Genomic DNA, 21,192 nt, shown 5'->3' on the forward strand with positions numbered 1-21,192 from the left:
TAGATGAGTCATGGCGATGAATAGGACTCTTCTGTTGGTGTAAATGGTCTTATAGAGACACCAGAGAGCTTGTTCTACTTCTGCTACTGTTCATCCTAAGAGGAAAAAGAAGGAGGCTTTCCATCATCCAGGAGGGGAGTTTTCACCAGAAGCAAACAGTTTGGGTGTCTTTGTCTTGAACTTTGGGCCTCCAGAAAATGAGACAAAATAACAAGTTTAAGTGCATAATCTGTAACTGCCAGTCCACAGACTGGTATCTAATCTGCAGGTATTAAAGGATAAAAAACCAGCAGTTCTAGCTGCCACTCCATGGATCAGTGTGCATGCAGGTGTAAAAAGACTTAAGAATATTAAAGTCACCGATCTATTATTTTGTTATAGTACTAAGACCTGAAAAATCCACTGGGTTTGTCCTGTACAGAAAGAGTTCACACAACACACAGATTCAGCTGGTGTATTTGACAGAAGTCATTGTTAGGTAGATGAGACAGAGAAAGAAGAAATTCAGAGCAACGTAGCTTTGAAACTCCTGTCAGTTATCTATGTGAAGTGTTATGGTCACAATTAAGGAATTATTAACAGAACATTGTTTCCCATGATCAAATAATATCTTTCTTTCCTCCCTCCCTCCCTCCCTTCCTCCCTTCCTTCCTCCCTTCCTCCCTTCCTTTCTCCCTTATCTTCCTTCCTTCCTTCCTCCCTCCCTCCCTCCCTCCCTCCTTCCTTCCTTCCTTCCTTCCTTCCTTCCTTCCTTCCTTCCTTCCTTCCTTCCTTCCTCTATTCTCTCTCTATTCTCTATTCTCTCACTGGTTCTCCATTTCCCCCTTTAAAAATAGGGATCCTTCTGGACTCATTTTTAATATAGAAACCTAAAGATAAAATATTATTGTATCATTCCTTTAATAGCAAAATTTTGACTCAATCTCTACTGTTGATTATTAATAAAAATATTAATGCTTATTTCATATTTACTTTCCTGTTCTGGATTCTGCCAAATGGTTAGAAATTGATGACCACAAACACATTATGTTGTGTGATCTAAAAGAAAAATTTTAGGATTGTAGGTGCTGTTGAGACTAGTTCATAGGTAGTGTTCTTAAGCACTAGGGACCGCGCTGCCATCAGAACTAAAACTCAATCCTTGAGAGTTACTAAGACAAGTGGTAATTGGGGAAGTAAGAAGCACGAAAGATTCACGAGGCTACTGTATATGCTGCTTTAAATAGATCAATTTAGGGCAGCAGCGGGTTTTTTTTTTTTATCTAACACGAGTTTGGGAGTGGGCGGGGCAGGCCCCTTGGCCACGCCTCCTAGCTACGAAGGCCACGCCCCTCGGGGCTGACCTCCCACAATGCCTTGCAACAGCTGTGGCTTCAAGGAACAAGATGGCCGGACTGGGCGGTGGTGATGGTGAGGCCGTGGCCCCCAGGATGGAGGTAACGGTTCGCAGCTATAGGCTGGGAAGCCGTCACGGGGGATTACGGGTAAGGAAACGAGAGGGAAAGGAGAACCCGGGATATTGGGGCCGGGGAGGACAGGAAGGAGCGACGCCCCTAAAGTGTTCCTGAGTTCCGCAGCCGCGGTTGGCTCTGGAGGGGAGACAGGATAGGGCTCCCCTCAGGGCCCCTTGGCGGGAACCTGAAGCCCAGGCAAAGCCCATGAGGCCTCAGCTCTTGAAAGTACTGGAAAACGCTCGTTGAAATTCAAATGGACAGACTTTGTGGACTAGCTTTTTGATTCAACATGATTTTTTCCCAGATTTTGACTTCCCTCTTAGGACTTGAGGGCTGTCCCACCTCCTACATTTAACTAAAACAGTGTAGTAGATCCGGCACCTTGCCAACTGAAAAACAAGGACACACACACACACACACACACACACACACACTTTAAAGTACGGAAGTGTTTGAGGCCTGATTTTTTTTGGAATGGGGCTTTTCCTCATGGCTTCAGGCCAGCCCGCATTCATGGATTTGCTTTTGTCCCTGAGGCCCTCTAATTCAACCAGTTTCATCCAGCAGAGAGTAGAACCTGGAAGTACTCAGTGATTTTCTTGCGTGCCCACACCTGATCTTAAGCTCCTAGTTTACACTTGACATGTTGATGTTTTCAAGAAGAATCCTTCAGTCCGAGGCTGGAGAAGAGAGTACAGCGGGTGCGGTGCTTTCTTTGCACACGGCTGGCCTGGGTTTGGTCCCCGGAGACCATCAGCAGTGATTCCTTGAGTGCTGAGCCTAGAATACTTAGCAACAAACACAGCTCTGGACCCAGGACTGTGGTGGCTTTATTTTTTTTTCTTTTAATTAAGGTCATGTTAATTGGCAACACAGTATGAATTTCAGGAGCATAACTTCACACCGGGATAGACGTGTATGCCACATCGTTCCCACCATCCAAGGCTTGGCTACTGTCCACCACTATCCAGCCAACCCCCAACCTCCCCTCTATTCACATCCCATCCTCCACCCCACCGTTGCCTTGTCTCCACACTTTGAGCAACACTTGTTTCTAATCTTACTGACAGACCATTTTTACTGGGGTGGTGATATCACACTTGGCTTTGAGTCGCGTTTCCCTCATGATAAGACAGTGGAAATCTTTGCATGTGTCTGTTAGCAATTCCTGTCTTCTACAATAAAATGTCTAGTTTTATCTTCTGCCCATTTTTGTCAGGTTTTTAAAATCCCAGTGTTTTTTTTTAAAATCACTGCAAATTAAAGGTCTTTTGTAGTCTTTCCTTGTAATAACATTCAAATATATCACTGTAAAGATTTCAAGTTTGTAGCAGAATAGTTATCACTCATATATTATGAAATGATTACTTCTGTAATTTCACATTTGTCACATCTGATGGAGCTGGAAGGCAACTCCTTGTGCTTGAGGACAATTCCAGTAGTGCTAGGCATTGAACAGGTTTAGCTGAATATGAGGCAAGCACCCCAAACGCCTGTTCTACTCCTAGTTAAAAAGCAAAACAAAAAGAACATCGCAGTGCACATTGAATTTGAGCCTATCCTATGTTAAAGTTCCCCTAACAATCTTAATCTATATTTTTCATCTCATTTCTTCCAGCTGATTTTAAAATGTAACATATTAAAGACATAAAGATAGTCACCCTAAGGTGTAGACAACATTTTCTTCAGCCCTTTCTAGATTAATTGGCTGAACTTAATGCCTTAAAATGCAAATCATATCTAACATCCTGTAATTTCATTCCTGTTTCTGTCTTGAATAATAATAAGACCTGAAGTGACCTCTTTAATTAGCCCTGTATGACTATTGGCCATATTTTAAAACTCTAAACTAGCCCCTTTTTCCATAAAATGTTATAAACTAATCAGGGGCAAGAGGAACAGCTTTCTTTGGTGGCAGAAGGGAGGGCCATACTCAGCAATGCTCAAGGCTTGCTCCTGGGTCTGCACTCAGGAATTACTCCTGGCAATCCCTGGGTACCATATGGGATCAAACCCCGGTTGGCTTTGTGCAAGACAGGCACCATACTGCTGTACTCACTCTGGCCCAAACAGCTTTCTTTAACTTACACATATTATAGAAATCACTATAACAAACTCCCCCACCTCCTCTTCAATTGTACATTATATACCATTTATTCAGTGATAGTTTTTGAGTGTCCCACTCAGTGCTGAATACTAAATAAAGAGAGAAAACATTCTTAGCCCTCTAGAGGAGAGAAAATACTGAGTGTATTCTAAGTATATTGAGAATATTCTGTTTGTATTGTGGAAGCATCGAGTGACCCACTCCCAACTTGGACAACCCTGTGCTTACAGAGCAGTATCTTAAGGTTGACAAAGAATTATCTGGTAAGAAGAAAGGAAAGAAGGGTCTCTGAGGCCAGGGCATTGCCAGTGCTTTGATTAGTGCAGGCCATTCCATTCTGCATCACTGAATCTTGAGGTGTGAATGGAGATTAGACTAATAGGCTTGATCTTAAAGGGTCTCAAAGCCTCTAAAGAGTTGAGAAATTTTATCCCAAGGATTATGGAAAATCATTAATTTTTTTAAGCTAGAAAGTACCCCCAAAATGTTTAACTCTTTAGCCAAGTTAAAAGCAGAGTAAGTTAGCAGGCTCCTTGAGAATTTCAACAATGTGAATGATCCAAACAAATAAAGACTCTATAGTAATAGACAAAGTCTGTCCAACCGTTGTTGGGCCATCATAGGTTTGGATGGGTTTTCACTTCAGATTCTCAGAGATGGTGCTGATATAGAATTTTTTAAAAAAATTTTATTAGTGAGACATCATGAGGTACAGTTGTGGACTTACAAGTTTTTGTGCTTGGCTTTCGTTATACAATGATCAAGTACCCATCCCTCCACCAGTGGGTGCTGATATAGAATTAAAGTTGAAAATTAGTTTCAATTTTGACTAATTTATGGTGATAATACATTAGTGTTTTAATGGATGATCAATCTTTTTTTTCCCTGCACTAAGTTAGTAAGATATTAGATAATCCTTTTAATTTCCTTATAGGTTAGGAAAATCAGTCCGTTTATAGAGAAAGTCAGTTCTTGAAATTTTAATTTAGACTTGTATTTGGGGCTTCTTTAAAACAAATCTGAAAAAAAAAGCAATTCTAAAGTTTTAAGTTGTTCCTTCAATGAATAACTTTATTGAGATTCAAATATGCAAATGATGATTTTTTCCCTCCACCAATATCCTCAGTTTCCCTCCTGCCCCCCAGCCTGCCTCTGTGGCAGGCACTTTGTCCTCTCCCATTGTCCTAGTGTTCCCTTCCCTGACTCATCCCCCAATCCCTGCCCAAGCAGGGCAAGCTTCCTGCTGAAGACTGGTTCTGCTCTTCATTTCTATTGCCATTTGGTATTTGATATTCTCTCACAAGGTTTCTTTATATCCCACATATGAGAGAAATTATTCTGAGTGAGTTCCTCTCCCTGTGACTGATTTCACTCTACATGATACTCTCCAGATCTATCCATGCTGCAGCAAATTTCATGACTTTATCTTTTCTTCTCTCCTCCTGCCCCTGCCCCTTTATCTTTACTTACAGCTAAATAGTATTCTATCATTGTATGTGCTGTAGTTTTCTTTAGCCAGTCATCTGTTTGGGGGCACTTGGGTTCGTTTCATATTTTGGCTATTGTATACATTGGTGCAGCAAACATAGGAGTGCAAGTCTCTTTTCTGCACTGTGCTTTTGGGCCCTTGGAGTATAGTCCCAGGAGTGAAATTGCTGGGTCATGTGAAAACTCAATTCCTAGCTTTTTGAAGACCGTCCGTATTGTCTTCCATTGGACTGAACCAGCCAGCATTCCCACTAACAATGAATGAGGGCCCCTTCTTATCCTACATCCTCACCAACTCTGGTTGTTGTTCTTTTTGATGAGTACCAACCTCTGTGATGTGATGTCTCATTGTTGTTTTGATTTGTATAATAGTTATCATTCATATATTTGTGATATTATTCTGAAATAAGTTAACATCCATCATCTCTAGTTTTATTTGATGTACAGGGTTGGGGAAGATATGAAGTCTACAGTTGATGGTGCCTCAAGGCTACTCCTGTGTGATTCCCAGTAGTACTAGGCATTGAACAGGTTTCGCTTAATAAAAAGCACGCACCTTAACCCCTGTACTACTATTCCTAGTTAGAAAAAAAAAAAATCCAGTGCTCATTGGATTTGAGTCTATCCCATGTCAAAGTTCCTTTAACTACCTTATCTATTTTTTCAGCCCATTTTTTTCTGCTGACTTTAAACTCAACATATTAAGGACTTAAGGACTTAGTTTGGGGACTGGAGCGATAGCACAGTGGATAGGGCATTTGCCTTGCATGTGACCGACCCGGGTTTGATTCCCAGCATCCCATATGTTCCCCCGAGCACCACCAGGAGTAATTTCTGAGTGCATGGGCTAGGAGTATAATCGTTGCGCATCGCCTGGTGTGACCGAAAAAACAAAATAAATAAATAATTAATAAAGACTTAGTTTGGGTGTTGTATGACTGAAATTCACTCATAAACAGCTTTGTAATGCTCTCACAGTGATTCACTAAAATGAAAAAAAAATTTGAAAAGACTTAGTAACCCTGACTAAGCTGTTGACAACCTTTTCTTCATTCATTTCCAAAATAATTGACTGAACTTAACCCCCTAATCTAATATATAATAATACCTAATATTCTATAATTTTGTTCCTGTTTTTTTGGATAATAATTTTTTTCTTAATTATGCCCTGATGATTAGTGACAAAGCATTTTTCCTACACTTTTTGGCCATTTGTATTGAAGTCCCTGTTCATCTCTTTTCCCCATTTTTTGATAAGATTGAATTTTTTTCTTTTAAAATTCTACAGTAACATCTCCATTGTTGTTACTGTGTCTGGCATATCGAATACTCTCAGTAGCTTGCCGGGCTCTCCGAGAGGGGCGGAGGAATCGAACTCGGGTCGGCCATGTTGGCCGCTTGTAAGGCGAACAAGTGTTTTATATCTTGAATGTTAAGCCTTTGTTGGACGAGTAGTGAGAAAATAATTTCTCCCATTCTATGGACTGTCTTTGTATTCTAGTCATCATTTCCTTTGAAGTACAGGTTTTTTGGTTTAGTTTTTAGCTTTTTTTTTTTTTCTTTTTGGATCACACCTGACAATGCTCAGGGATTACTCCTGACTCTGTACTCAGGAATTACTTTTGGTTGTTTGTGGGAGACCATATGGGATGCCATTGCAAGGCAAGTGCTCATTAAGAAGCAGGAGCTTCTTAATGTTTAATGTAATCCTATTTGTTTATATTTGCTTCTACTTGTTGAGTCATTGACATTTCCTCCTTAAAGATGCTGTTATGTAGCAAATGGTTGGTTTGTTTTTTGTGGGGAGCCCAGCTAATGATGCTCAGTATTTACTCCTGGCTCTGCACTCACTCTTGGTGATGCTCAGGGGACCATACAGGTTGCTGAGGATCAGACCTGGGCTAACCACTTGCAAGGCACTCTACCCACTGTACCATCTCTCTAGCTCCACATATGCATTTAAAAAATATTTAGATCCAATTGCTTCACAAGACATATTAATGCTAAACAAGATTAAAATTCTTATTTTTCATTGAGATAGTCCTAGACATCAAATCCAGAACCTGAATTTGAGGGATGCTCTAACACTATATTGCTGAACTCCAAAATTAGTGTCAATGTTGAACTTAACTTTTAAGAACTTTATCTTATGCATTTTAATTATGTTTTATAATTTAGATCATAGAAATGAATGATGATTTAAGAAGAAACAGACAAGAAATTGTGAATGGATTGAACATATTTTTTGAGGAAAATGGTATGTTTTCAAAAGTTAATTTATTTCTCATAAAATGACATTTTAAGATTTACTTTTATTTTATCTAAATATAATAGTAATTACAGAAAGGGACAAGACAGTGGTGTTTTGTCCCAAATATTTTTAAACGCAAAAAATACTTTTATATGTCTTACATGTAAATGGCTATATATGTTACATGTATATGGTACTTTTTGTTTTGGAATTCTTTGCACTTTTTTGTCTTTTCTCCTTAGTTTATATAAAAAGCAAGTTAGAGATCAGAAATGTTATCACATTGATACTGATTCCAATTAAAAACTGGGTCCCTTCCAGTGTACTGAAAGGAGGTAAAGTGATATAAATGGTACTGTTTTAGTAACAGTACTACAGATCATAGTGTCTAAAAGAAAAAAAGGGGGGAAAAGGAGATATTGGGAGAGAAGAAAAGTGTGTGCCTTAGAGGTAGGCTGCCCTGGGGAAGGAAATTGGGGACACTGGTGGTAGGAAACAGGAAATGTACACTGGTGAAGGGATGGGTGTTGGAACATTGTATACTGAAACTCAATCATGAACAACTTTATAACTGTGTAACTCATGGTGATTTAATAATCCTTTTTAAAAAAATTACAAAAAAATGTAAGTCCCTTCAACAGCATTTCTAATTTACATAATATGTTACAGGAACAAGTCTTTGCTCTTCTGCCATTTAAAACCAAAATAAAGTGTACAGTTCTTCTCATTTCCCCCAAAGTTGGAAGAATTCTTTATATCTTGTAGATTTCTACAGATGACAAATTTGAGAATGTTCTGTATATACTGTGTAAGAGTTTGGTCTGAGTCAGCTCTCCACAGACTTTACTGTGCATCTGAGTCCCCTGGGTATCTGGTCAAACCTCTCAGATTCCCCAGGTCTGGTGCTCTGGATTTCTGGCAAGTTACCAGATGATGTTGCTGATTCAGAACTATATTGGGTTAACATGAGTGTACATAATTTTTTTGACAAATGCTGGGTACAGATGCATTTCAAATCCAAATGTATGCTGAAAATCAGTCATAATAAAGAAATCTTATGTTTATGGTTTCCATCCTCTTTGGAAAGGCATGCAGGCTTTTATATAGTTGGCCTCCATTCTTATTTAAAAATATATATATATATATACATATATAGTATATTCTCAGTAATACATTCCCAATAACATTACTGTGGTAAGCCTTCTGTAAAATGCCCACCATCAGTTGTGGCCTTTTGGTACATATAAGCCATTCCCCACTAATTGGGGAGAGTTTTTTTCCACAGCCTTGAATCTGCGTTACTTTATGATGCTTTTGACCATTTTTATAACAGAGTGAGGGTCTATGTCTTTCAGTATGAAGTTGTAAAAGCCTTGCAGCTTTTTTCCAGCTTTCCTCCAGACTCTTTTGAAAGTTTCTCTGAGGAAGTTTAGTCACTTCATAAGAAGTCAGTCTATCCTGAGTCTGCCATTCTATAAGAAGTTCAGGGACCAGAGAGATAGGGATAAAGGTGCTTTCCTTGCACACTGCCAACCCCTGTACCATCCCTGGCACTTTTTATGATCCCCTAAAAACTTTGAGCATGGATCCAGAAGTAAGCACTGAGCACTGCTGGGTGAGGATCATCCCCCAAAACCTTTAAGTGAAAGACCTTCCAGTGACTTTAAACTCAGGTGCCATCTGATACCAATATAATAGGTACTCCAAGTGAGAAAAACCCTGCTGAGCTTCTTAACACCCTCAACCATCAAAAATATTAGAACGCTTAGTTTAGGGGTGCTTTGTTAAGATAAACAGGACATTTACATTATACCAGCTTAAGAAGTGTCATTACTCATGTCACTTGGTTCTCTCTTCCAGAAAACAGTGTTAAGTTAGTTACATATTCAGGGGCTAGAGTGATAGTACAGAGGGTAAGCTGCTTGCCTTGCAGCAGTTGACTCATATATAATCCCTGGCACCTCATATGGTCCCTCAAGCACCATCAGTAATGATCCTTAATCAGAGCCAGGAGTAAGCCCTGGGGACAGCCAGTTATGGTTCCCCCAAACAAACAAAGGTTACAAATTAATCAAAATTTTATTCAAATAATCTTGGTTTCATCTCGGTTTTGTTAAAACACAAATTCATTGGCAATATCTGGCATTTTGTTTTCACTAAAGTGTTCTTGTATTACCTTTTGATTCATATTTTATGATCATGCTTCTGATATTGGAGGTAATACTAATATTAAAGATTATTTGCACAACTGATGTGCAGCTTTTTTCAACATCTCACTTTTTTTTTTTTTTTGGCTTTTTGGAGTCACACCCAGTGATGCTCAGGGGTAATTGCTCCTGGTTCTGCAATAAGGAATTATTCCTGGTGGTGTGCAGGGATGCTGGGAATCAAACCTGGGTGTACTATTGCTCTGACCCCATCTCACCTATTTTTCATCCTCACCAATTCGTATTCTTACCTAGGCATAAAACAAAATTATAAGAAAAGGATTCATATTCATTTACTTATGATTACTTTTTTATTTCTGTCATATTTTTCTCTACACAATAGTATTAGGACCTCTCCTTCAAACTTTATTCCTTCATAAATAATGATATTAGTTATGTTTTTAAACTTAATTCTTTTGCTCAGTTTTAGTTTGATATATGTTCAGAAACTCTCTGAAGAGTCAAGACTCAGAGGACTTAAAAAGCAATACTTTTCTTCATAAAATTTTTTTAGTTGGTCTATGAAGAGAAATTAGTGGACCTATAAATGTGTTAGAGCCAGCGCTGAGTGAGAGGGAAGGTTCAGAATAAATATAAATTGCAGTCACTGGTTAGGAAGATAATCCCAAGAATTTGAGCAGATGTTTTACATGTGAGACTCCTGGGTTCTATCCCTGACCTTACATGTCCTCCAGCACCATTGGGAATGACACCTCTTCTTCTAGCACTGAGCACAGTCTGAGCATCATTTACTTTTTGCAAGTTTTTAACTTCAAAATCAGAGAAAACATTCTCCTTTTTTCCTTGCTTTTGGCAGTGGTTGAGAGCAACTCCTGGTTTAGTGTTCGGGTGCTTGAAAGAGAGGTGCTGGGCCTCCCACTTGTAAAGCATGTATTGAGCCCTTTGAACATTCTCTCTGACCTGAGAAAACATCTTGAAATAGAAAGCAGAAGGATAGAAATGGTAGAAATGAGTTATATTCAGAACTATGACCTAGAAGAATTAATTATGACAATCAAGCAGATGTGCATTCCTTGTATGAGAGGAAAAGCCAAGTCTGATTAGAGAGACCTATTGTTAACCGAACATAAATTGTGTATGAATTCAATCAATGGCCTTGGAAATTGAAAGGGGGAAGAAAGAATAATGGTGATGTAATTAACAGGATTAGAGGCCAATTAAATAAGGGGAGAGAGAGAGAGAGAGCGATAAAAGAGAGAGAGATGGGGCAGGCATTATGGATGATTTCATTTAAATCTGTGCATAAATAATTGTACATTTAGGGATGAGTTATGTAGAAGGAGTTTTGATGGAAGAGAGAGTAGTTATTAAAAAGAATTCTCCCAGGAAATGTGTCTGTTGGTCAAAGGATCAAGAAATCCTTTTGCTGTTAGGTCATGGATCAAAGATGGATTTAGGAACTTTTAAATTAAAAGTCAAATGATATGAATGTCATAAAAACAAAAAACGGCCAGAGAGAACAGTGGTAACACATGTGCGTTGTATGCTGCTGGTATTGGGTCATTCTCCAGCACCACATGCTCCCTCAAAATTGCCAGGTGCACGCTGGGTATGGCTTTCAAGGCCCCAAACACAGACAGGGTGATTCAGTTAATGACCAGAACTGCCAGCTGTAGTAGCCCTTGATTCTCAGGCCCTTGACTTGAACACTTGCCCATTTGGCCAAAAGTCTCTGGAGGGAACTCTGAGCCTCATGAGCACAGCTTAGGAGACCCAAAATATAAGCTTACATACATATATTCATATGTACATTTGTCAGAATAAACACTCTGATATCAGATATTTGTAACTAATATCTTTGAAAATGAGGAAACTTCATTGCAGTTTAAGGAAAGATTTTTTCTCCATGTTTCAGTACATACATGGAGAAACATTAAGTTTAATCTTTCTAAATAACATTGGTGACCCTTTCTTATAGACTTAACCTTCAGATTTCTTTTTTTTTTGTTTGTTTTACCTAAATCTTTTACATGATTTACTCTAAATCTTCTCCACTCTCTTTGGGGTCATAAATCTCAGTCCTTTAATGATTTTTGAGATTGTTTCTCCAATTATAGATTTATTTCTTCTCAGATAATTTTATCTGACCATAACAGTTATAAATCATTCACATCATACTACTTTATAGTTTTCCTAAGTTTGCCTCTTATGCCAGAAATAGTTTTATTTTTCTCTAATGTGAAATATTTTGATGTCTTCTTTAGTTGCCACTCTTAAACAATTTCTTATTTCAAAAGTCTGAGAAGATTATTTTCCCTTTAGTAATGCACACTTGTAAGATTTCAAGACCATATTTAAAATCTCTCTTGGACTGGGGACATGGCTGAGGCTGTAGGGCATGCTTGCATGGAGGAGCCCTGAATTTGATCTCCACAGCATAAGGTTACCTAGCACCACCAGAAGAGAGTATCAAGCGAGCAGCCTAGCAGCTCTTAGCATTGCCTGGGAATAGCTCCTGAATTACTACCGTGTGTTGCACCAAAATCCAAGCCCCCCACAAAAAAGAAATCCTTGTAACCAAGTGTATTAAAATTTAGAATCAAACATAAAATGTTTCTGTTTCTGAAGCATCTCCCATTGAAAACTACTCAAGAGAACACTTAGAGGGCCAGGGTTGTGGCTCAGCAGCCTACCGCCTGCCTTGTATGTGTGAGTTCCTGGCTCAGTCCCTGGTATTATTGGAAAAAAAGAAAATAACCAAAAACAACTATCTTAAAAAAGGAAACAATGTTAAAGAAAGGGAAAAAAGGGGCTTGAACAATAGATAGCACAGCAGGTAGGGTGTTTGCCTTGCATGTGGCTGACCTGGGTTCGATTCCCAGCATCCCATATGGTTCCCTGAGCACTGCCAGGAGTAATTCCTGTGTGCATGAGCCAGGAGTAACCCCTGTGCAATGTGCTGGGTGTGACCCAAAAAGCAAAAAAAAAACAAAAAAAAAAAAAGGGAAAACAAAGTTGAAAGAGAAAGAAACACTTCTAGAAAGTATTTGCTACAGGTTACAAGTGAAGATAAAATAAAATGAGATCAAAATCATTACCATAAAATATTCAAATTAAATAGCAAAGAGAATGCGTAAGAATATAGAAAAGGCAAAAGGATCTATATACTAAAGGTCTGACTGTACTTCATCCAGCTAAGATGGCCTTATCTTTTTTTCCCCACAAAACAAGGAAGTAACTTCTACACCTTAGCACTTGCATTTCCCGTTCATTCAGCACTTGGTATAATGAGTATTACAACTACTATGCACGTAGCTTTTCTTTGGTGTAGTTTACTTTTTGTATAACCTAGCATGTCCAGAAGACAATTTATAATTACATGTTTTAATAGTGGTATTTTATTTAGTGCTCTCTTGCTTCTAAATCAGCAAGTAATGACAAACTAATATGCTCTTACTCCCCATCCAAAAGAGTCTCATGGAGAAAAATTTAAAAGTCAGTTTGGAACCTTATTTTTCAGGACCCCAAGTTATCAGTCTGAAGAATTTCAGTTCTGAGGTTGGAGAGATAGTAAAGGGGTTAAGAGACATACATGGCCTGCATGCCACTGACCTCAGTTTAATCCCCTGGCACCATGACATGCCTTCCCTCACCCCATTCCCTGGCACTGCTGGGTGCAGCCCTGAGGGCTGCAAGAACTGCAGGGCCCAAGCAATACTACATCTTTGGCCCTCACTCACATTGAACTATTGCCTGCTTGGCTGGGACTGCTGAGTGGTGCCCTCAGGGTATCCTCAGCTTCACTTTGGATTCCCCCTCTTAACAACCCGCCACCCCACCCTAAACCTCCACCTCACCTCAAGCAGCTGAAAGGTTTTGAGCAGGAAATCAGCATAATCAGCACTACATAATTCCTACAATGTGAATGTTGGTTTAAAACCATGTTGAAAATACATTAGAATGAGTGTAAATAGAAATGGGCAGGTCAGTTGAAGAAAACAAACTTTAGGTTTTATCTCAGTGTCAGTCATCTCATGCTAATTGTGTTCATTCAACACAGAAGAAGAAGACATTTCTTTCGAAGAACTTGAAGAAGAATTCAATATTCTTGAGGTATAAAAACATTATTTTTAAACAATTTCATACTTAAAATTTTAAAGTATTTACTTTCTTTCATGTTCTTATTTCTAATATATGGCACTTAAATGTGTTTGTAACTTTGGAGGATGACAAAAATCATACTTAGCAAGAATGTTGAGTTTATGGTGCATACAAGATAAAATAATGTACACTTACTTAATTCTGTCTTGGTTTTCATAGAAATATTCTGACGATTTGCCTGAGGAGTGGGGAAAGTATATTTTGCTGTACTTTGTAGGCTAAAATTTTTTGCTCACTCTATATTTTCTCCTACATTCCATATAGGCCTACTTTTATATAACCTCTTGTTTATTCTCCTGTTTCCAACTACTAGTTATAACTCCCTTTTCCTTAATTTGGTTATCTTTGCTAAAGATTAAAGGAAAATGGATAGATTGAAAGGGATTTATATCTATGTGAATGATACAAAGATACATTTTATCATAAAAGAGAAAACATTAAAGTGCATGACTGAGATATTTGTATTTTAAAAGAAATCTTTTGCCCTAAATTAATCTCTAAAGGGGTATATTTAGTTAATTTTTAATTGCCCACTCTCCCGTATATGTCCTGTCCTGTCCTGTCCTCCCGTTGTTTATCGATTTGCTCGAGTTGGCCCAGTAATGTCTCCATTGTGAGACTTTTTACTGTGTTTGGCATATTGAATACATCATGGGTAGTTTGCCAGGCTTTGCTGTGCGGGCGAGATACATGGTAGCTTGCAAGACTCTCAAAAGGGGCCGAAACTGGAGCGATAGAACAGTGGGTAGGGTGTTTGCCTTACATGCAGCCAACCAGGCCAACCAAGGTTTGATTCCTACCATACATATTGACTCTCAATACTACATTTTTCTTTTTCCTCAAGGAGGAAGAAACAGAAAATATAAGTGAAGATGGAAGTTCAAAAGAAGCCCATGAAATGTCAGTGAAACCTATAAATTTCTTTTAAATTTAGAGCTTTTACTCAAATACAAGGCCTATATATTCTGTAGAGTAATAAGTAATATACAATATGGTTTGATATATTATTATATTACATTTTTAACTGAACATTTCTTTTTTTTATTAAAAAATTTTTAATAGTGAGACATCATGAGGTACAGTTGCAGACTTACACAATAGCTCCAGGAATGAATTCTGGCAGGTATTCATGACTAGCTGTATTACTATATACTGCTTAACTGCAGGCTTCTGAGTACTTCCTCTGTCTTGTGTAGGGTGTAATATTTATTTTGTAGGGTTTTATAAAATCTAAATGAGAGAAATACAAAGCGGCTTTTACACAGAACATTACATTCTTTATCTCTTTACCTAAAAAAAATGTTTTAAATGCTTAGACTCTGACTATGCACCTAAGTATAACAACTGTATATCATTTTTTTGGTAAGTTACTCATGATTGTATCTTAGGTTGGATAACTTCTTATGATTAGGTACAATATTTTTATATTATGAAATGAAAAAAAACTCCTACGTAGTTAAACATTTGTATTTCTTAGAAGTTGCTTTATAATGGATATTTTTGAGTCTGGTTATTAATAATTCTTCAGTGAAAAGAACAGAAATTCTTTCAAAGTTCTAACCAAAGAAAATTGAAAAGTTTTTAAACTTTTTTATTCTCAAATACTTCTCTTACAGCTCTATTTTAGAAACAGATTGCGCTCTCAGAGACATAAAATATCATTCTAGCAGTTACAACCTCTTAGAATAAGTATATTTGACATATTTTCTGGGGGCAATCAGCAATTAATGAAAGCTTTTAGTTCAGATTTTTGGTTTTAATAAGTATCATCATTTATTCCAAAAAACACAATGGGAATGATAGTGTTGAAAAATTTAAAATTGTATGTACCCCAGAGAAGAAAAGGGGAGCCATTTCAAACAGAGTTTTCCAAATCCTTTTTAGAATTACAAAATTGATAAAATAGAAGAGTGAGAGAAGGGACTAAAACTCTTAGGACAGTTTAGGATAGGAATGTAATTCAAAACTTATTCTTTACTAGATAAAATCCTAAGTCTTTCACATTTATTAAATTATTTAGAGAACTAGGCATTGCCTGAATTTAAGTTAGCTTTTAGGACATTTGAAATGAAAATGAAGATTAGTCCAAAGAAATACATACTCATAAACATCTACTTTCATTATTTCTCATACATAATTTGTTTTGTATATTACCTTATTGGTATGCCTACAACTAACTTTTCCTTTAGTCTTGTATATATGGTTTTAGTATACATGACTATATTTTGTACACATTATCACTCTATACAATCTACCCACTTTCTCAAGTCAAGATAAATGGGAGCCATTTTATTTTACTTATTCATTTATTTTTTTAGATTTTAATTAAAACGTATTAATCCTCATGAAAAAATCTGCACCATTACCAGGTAGTCACTGCAGAATTTTTACTCCTTCTGTTCTTCAGTCTCCAGCTCACTTGGCCTTGGTGGTTCCCTCTGACTTTCTTCGTTCTATTCTTGCATTCCTTTCTCTGTGTGAGGACTTTTTCTTCTTAAACACGCCGTGTCTTGCCAGTCTGTGTTTTGGCTCATTTTTCTTTGCATGATTCGAGGAATCATAAATCATGCCAAAGCCAATTATCTTGCTGCCACCAAAATGGGTTCTGAATCTAAACACGAAAATGACATCTGGAGTGGTCTTGTACATTTTGGCAAGTTTCTCTCGAATTTTTGTCTTAGGTACCATTGTCTATCCAAGGTGAAGGGCATTGATGAGCATTTGCTTCCACTGGAGGAGTCCTTTGGGCATGATAGTGACTGTGTCATTCATAATGGTGGTACAGCTCCAGGAGGCCAGAGAAGAAAAGGAGAGCCATTTCAACTTGTCCCTGATCATCTTGTTGATTCTTTCCTGAAATATCTTGAGTAACCTTCTTCTTAATTTCAACATCCTAGCTCATACTCTAATTTCTGGCTTTAACTTTTATTTCGATTTTTTTTTTTGGCGGGGGGGTACATCTGTTGATGCTCAGAGGTTCTCCTGGATCTGTATAATTACTCCTACCAGTGCTCAAGGGACCATATGGGATGCCTGGGATTGAACCTGGGTCAGCTGCATGCAAAATGGGTTTCTTACCCGTTGTACTCAACCATTTTAAAAGAATTTTTATAGCCCTGCCCACTTTCTGCCTATATTCTATGTTACTGCAAAAGAATTGTCCTGAAATGCTAACCCAATCAATTTTATTTTAGTAATCACAGACTTTTTTGTGTGATCTCTACATACCATTTTTAGCCTTATTTCCAGTTGTTTTTATTATCCTCTACTCTGAGCTTTGTCTTGCTAGATTGCTTGAAATTTTCTAAAATAACCTTGCTATTTTTGTGGGGGGCAGGGTTTGCTTTTTTTTTTTAATCATTTCATACATTTCCTTCAATTTTCTATAACATAGTTCCTCCTGCTTTACTCTGCCTTCATCTAGAGCCACCCATCAAATTTTTACTTATCCTATGAGACTCAGAATTAGTGCTAATTCTAGAGAATAGTTCATGATTATCTTGAGCAAATTGAGGACTCTCTCCATATTCTCATATTTATTTTTACCATCCATATCACATCATTTATTTTCATAAAACACACTTATTTGTATAGTTTCTAAATATATCTTTCATTTATTTTCAGGACCTAACTTTATTCTATAGTGTAAAAAGATTTCTAAATCTGCAAGTATTACATATGTAATACTACATGCATATACATTTATAGCACAGCAGTAGGGCATTTGCCTTACAAGCGGCCAACATGGCCGACCTGAGTTTGATTCCTCCGCCCCTCTCGGAGAGCCCGGCAAGCTACCGAGAGTATCTCACCCGCACGGCAGAGCCTGGCAAGCTCCCCGTGCTGTATTCGATATGCCAAACACAGTAACAACAAGTCTCATGATGGAGACGTTACTGGGCCCACTCGAGCAAATTGATGAACAACGGGAGGACCATGACCATGATATTTATATAGTGCATATATATTTATATATTTATATATATAAATATATAATGTACATATTACATAGATATGTATACGATGTACCTAAAGCATATCATAAAGGTATGATGTACCTAAAGCAGCACACATGTGTTTGGTTTTAACATACTTGCTTGTATTCTCTTATATACGTTCTCCATCCCTCTCGGAGAGCCTGGCAAGCTACCAAGAGTATCCCACCCACATGGCAGAGCCTGGCAAGCTCCCCGTGGTGTATTCGATATGCCAAAAACAGTAACAATAACCGGTCTCATTCCCCTGACCTCTAAAGAGCCTCCAGTACAACACCATTGGGAAGGATGAGTAAGGAGAGGCTGCTAAAATCTCAGGGCTGGCACACATGATAGGGGAAAAGGTAGCTCAGATAGAGAAGGGAGCACTAAATAAAGGGTGTTGGGAGGATTCGCTAGGATGGGAGATGCATGCTGAAAGTAGACTATAGACCGAATATGATTGCCACTCAATTCCTCTTTTGCAAACCACAGCACCCAAAAGGAGAGAGGGAACAAAAGGGAATGCCCTGCCACAGAGGCAGGGTGGGATTGGGGGGAATGGGGTGTGGGAGGGATACTGGGAACAGTGGTGGTGGAGAACGGGCACTGGTGGAAGGATGGGTACTAGATCATTGTATAACTGAAACCCAAGCACAAAAATTTGTAAGTCTACAACTGTACCTCATGGTGTTTCACTAATACAAATTAAAAAAAAAAAATCTGAGGGCTGGGATGAATGGAGATGTTACTGGCGCCCGCTTGAGCAAATAGATGAACCACAGGATGACAGTGATACAGTGATACAGTGATAGATATGTATGACATTATTTTTATATATAATATAAATATACATGATAGATTATGTATAATCTTATGTGTATATATATATGTGTGTGTGTGTGTGTGTATGTCTCATTCTTACTATATGTTGACATCCTGAAGATCAAAGCCATCTTCTGTTTTTATTTTTCTATCCCTTACCGTATCCTGGAATATTAGAATTAGTAAATGAAATTCTTCTTACTCATTTGACAGGTAATTTGTTCAAGGAATAGTTTAGATACTGATGAAATAGAACGTAAAGCACAGCAAAGTCCCTTCCTTCATAGGTCCTAAATGTTGCTCTTAATTATTATATTAATTGATTTGACTTCCTAATATAATTCTTCAAGTATATAAAAATATTTAGTCCAAGAAGCACGTTTTCTCTTTTTTGGTGGTCATTTACTTGTGTTACTCTATTAATCTGAAACAATTAAATTCCAACTAATATCTTTATAAATTTATATGATTTATATATGAGTTAATATTTGTATGCATTTTTTGTAGTGTAAGAGCACCACAAAAAGTTTCTCTCAGAAGTATCTCATCAATGACAGATGAAGAGGTAAGGATTAAATTAAGAAATTGGTCAGCTTTTTAGGAGCCGATCAAAAGTAAAATTTTTATCGATGCAGTAGTTTTGGAAGAATTTAAGCTACTATTCTGACATTATTTTCTTGAAATCCCAAATGCCTTCCTTATTTTCATATATATTTATGTATTACTAAACAGTGTTTTTATGTGACATAATAAGACTGGAGGCTGGATAGAAGAATAAGAGCTGGAGCCATAGCACAGCGGTAGGGCGTTTGCCTTGCATGCAGCCGGCCGGGCCGAGCAGGGTTCAATTCCTCTGCCCCTCTTGGAGAGCCCGGCAAGCTACCGAGAGTATCTCATCCGCATGGCAAAGCCTGGCAAGCTACCTGTGACGTATTCAATATGCCAAACACAGTAACAAGTCTCATGATGGAGACATTACTGGGCCCGCTGGAGCAAATCGATGAACAATGGGAAGACCGTGACTGTGACTTGGAATAAGACTAGCCTCATGATGTTATTGGTAAAGGGAGATTATTTACTACTTCTTAGTGGCACCTTGTAGAGGCAACTAGAAATTCTTCGAAACTTGATGAACTATTTCAAACATCAGAAAATAACAGACTCTTGTGTTCAATATATAGATTTAGTAGTTAGCCATATTTTCTTTAGAACAAAGAACCAACAGCATTTTCCATGGCCCAGCAGCATCATTTTTACCTGTTTGATTTACCTTTTAAAATTTAAATCATTACTTGATGTGTGGGAAGTGGTTTTATAAGCAATGCTCAGGAGGGCTGGGGATTACTCCAAGTGATACTTGGCCAACTGAGCTGGCTATTTTGCACAAGGCCTGTGGATATGGGGTTGCTTAAGCTGTATGGTGCCAGGAATGATAAGGTCACCTGACAGTGGCCAGGTGTCATTACATATATACATAAATATATATATATGTCTATATATATGTCTATAGACATATATATATTTATGTCTATATAATGGTGGCCTTAAATATATTTAAAATATATATGTATACATGGATGCATATAAATATCTATATGTATACATATGTGTGTATGTATACACATATATATTGGTTTGGGGCCATACCTGGTGATGCTCACAGCTTACTCCTTGCTCTGCATTTAGGAATCACTCCTCGAGGGCTCAGGAGACCACCTGGGATGCCAGTGATTGGACCTGGGATAGCAAATTCCCTACCTGATGTATGATCACCTCGAACCCCCAGAATTTTGTTTGTTTTGGAACTACACCCAGCAGTGTTCAGGCCTTACTCCTGGCACTGTGCCCAGGGATCACTCCTGATGGGCTCAGGGAACCATATGGGGTGGTGGAGATTGTACCTGGGTTGGCCGCCTATAAGGCAAATGCCTTACCCACTTTACTATCTTTCCAGCCCCCAGGATTTTTTTTAATAGAGAAAGGTTATCAAAATTCTCACCCAGACCAAGTTTATGCTTATAGATTTTTTTCACTGCATATGTACCAACCCCATTAGAAATTAGGATGGATTCATCATACATGCTGACAAACTTGTCAGTAATAAACATGTTATTGTATAGTAAAATAAATTTGAATTATTTTAATCATAGCACATTATAGCACTGTCCTCCCGTTGTTCATCATTTTGCTCCAAGCGGGCATCAGTAACATCTCCATTGTGAGACTTGTTGTTACTGTTTTTGGCATATTGAATACACCACAGGCAGCTTGGCAGGCTCTGCCATATGGGCGGAAAACTCTTGGTAGCTTGCCGGGCTCTCCGAGAGTGACGGAGGAATTGAACCCAGGTTGGTCACATGCAAGGCAAATGCCCTACCTGCTGTGCTATCACTCCAGCCCATTGCTAGATTAACTAGAACTAATTTAAATAGTATTGAATTGTTATTGTTTCGTTTATTCCAGTTATTCCTCTCCTATGTAAATAATGTTGTTACTTACATATTTATAAACTATAACATATTTTCATTAAAAATGTGCATATTTGTTTATTCATTAAAGGTAAATTCATAAGATGTGAAAGTTTGGGATCTAAAAAAGTGACCTTTTTAAAAAGATGTCTTTCATAATTTTTTTTGGACTCAGTGTAACTCTATTATTTGAACATGAATATTACTGGTTACTAGTAAACATAAAGATAATTTTAGGTGTTTATTGGTCATTCCATTTTTGTAAACTGTTTGGTTATTTAAAAATTGGAATATCA

This window comes from Sorex fumeus, unplaced genomic scaffold (assembly GCF_029834395.1).
Source record: "Sorex fumeus unplaced genomic scaffold, SorFum_2.1 ptg000014l, whole genome shotgun sequence".
In the NCBI taxonomy this organism is placed as follows: domain Eukaryota; kingdom Metazoa; phylum Chordata; class Mammalia; order Eulipotyphla; family Soricidae; genus Sorex; species Sorex fumeus.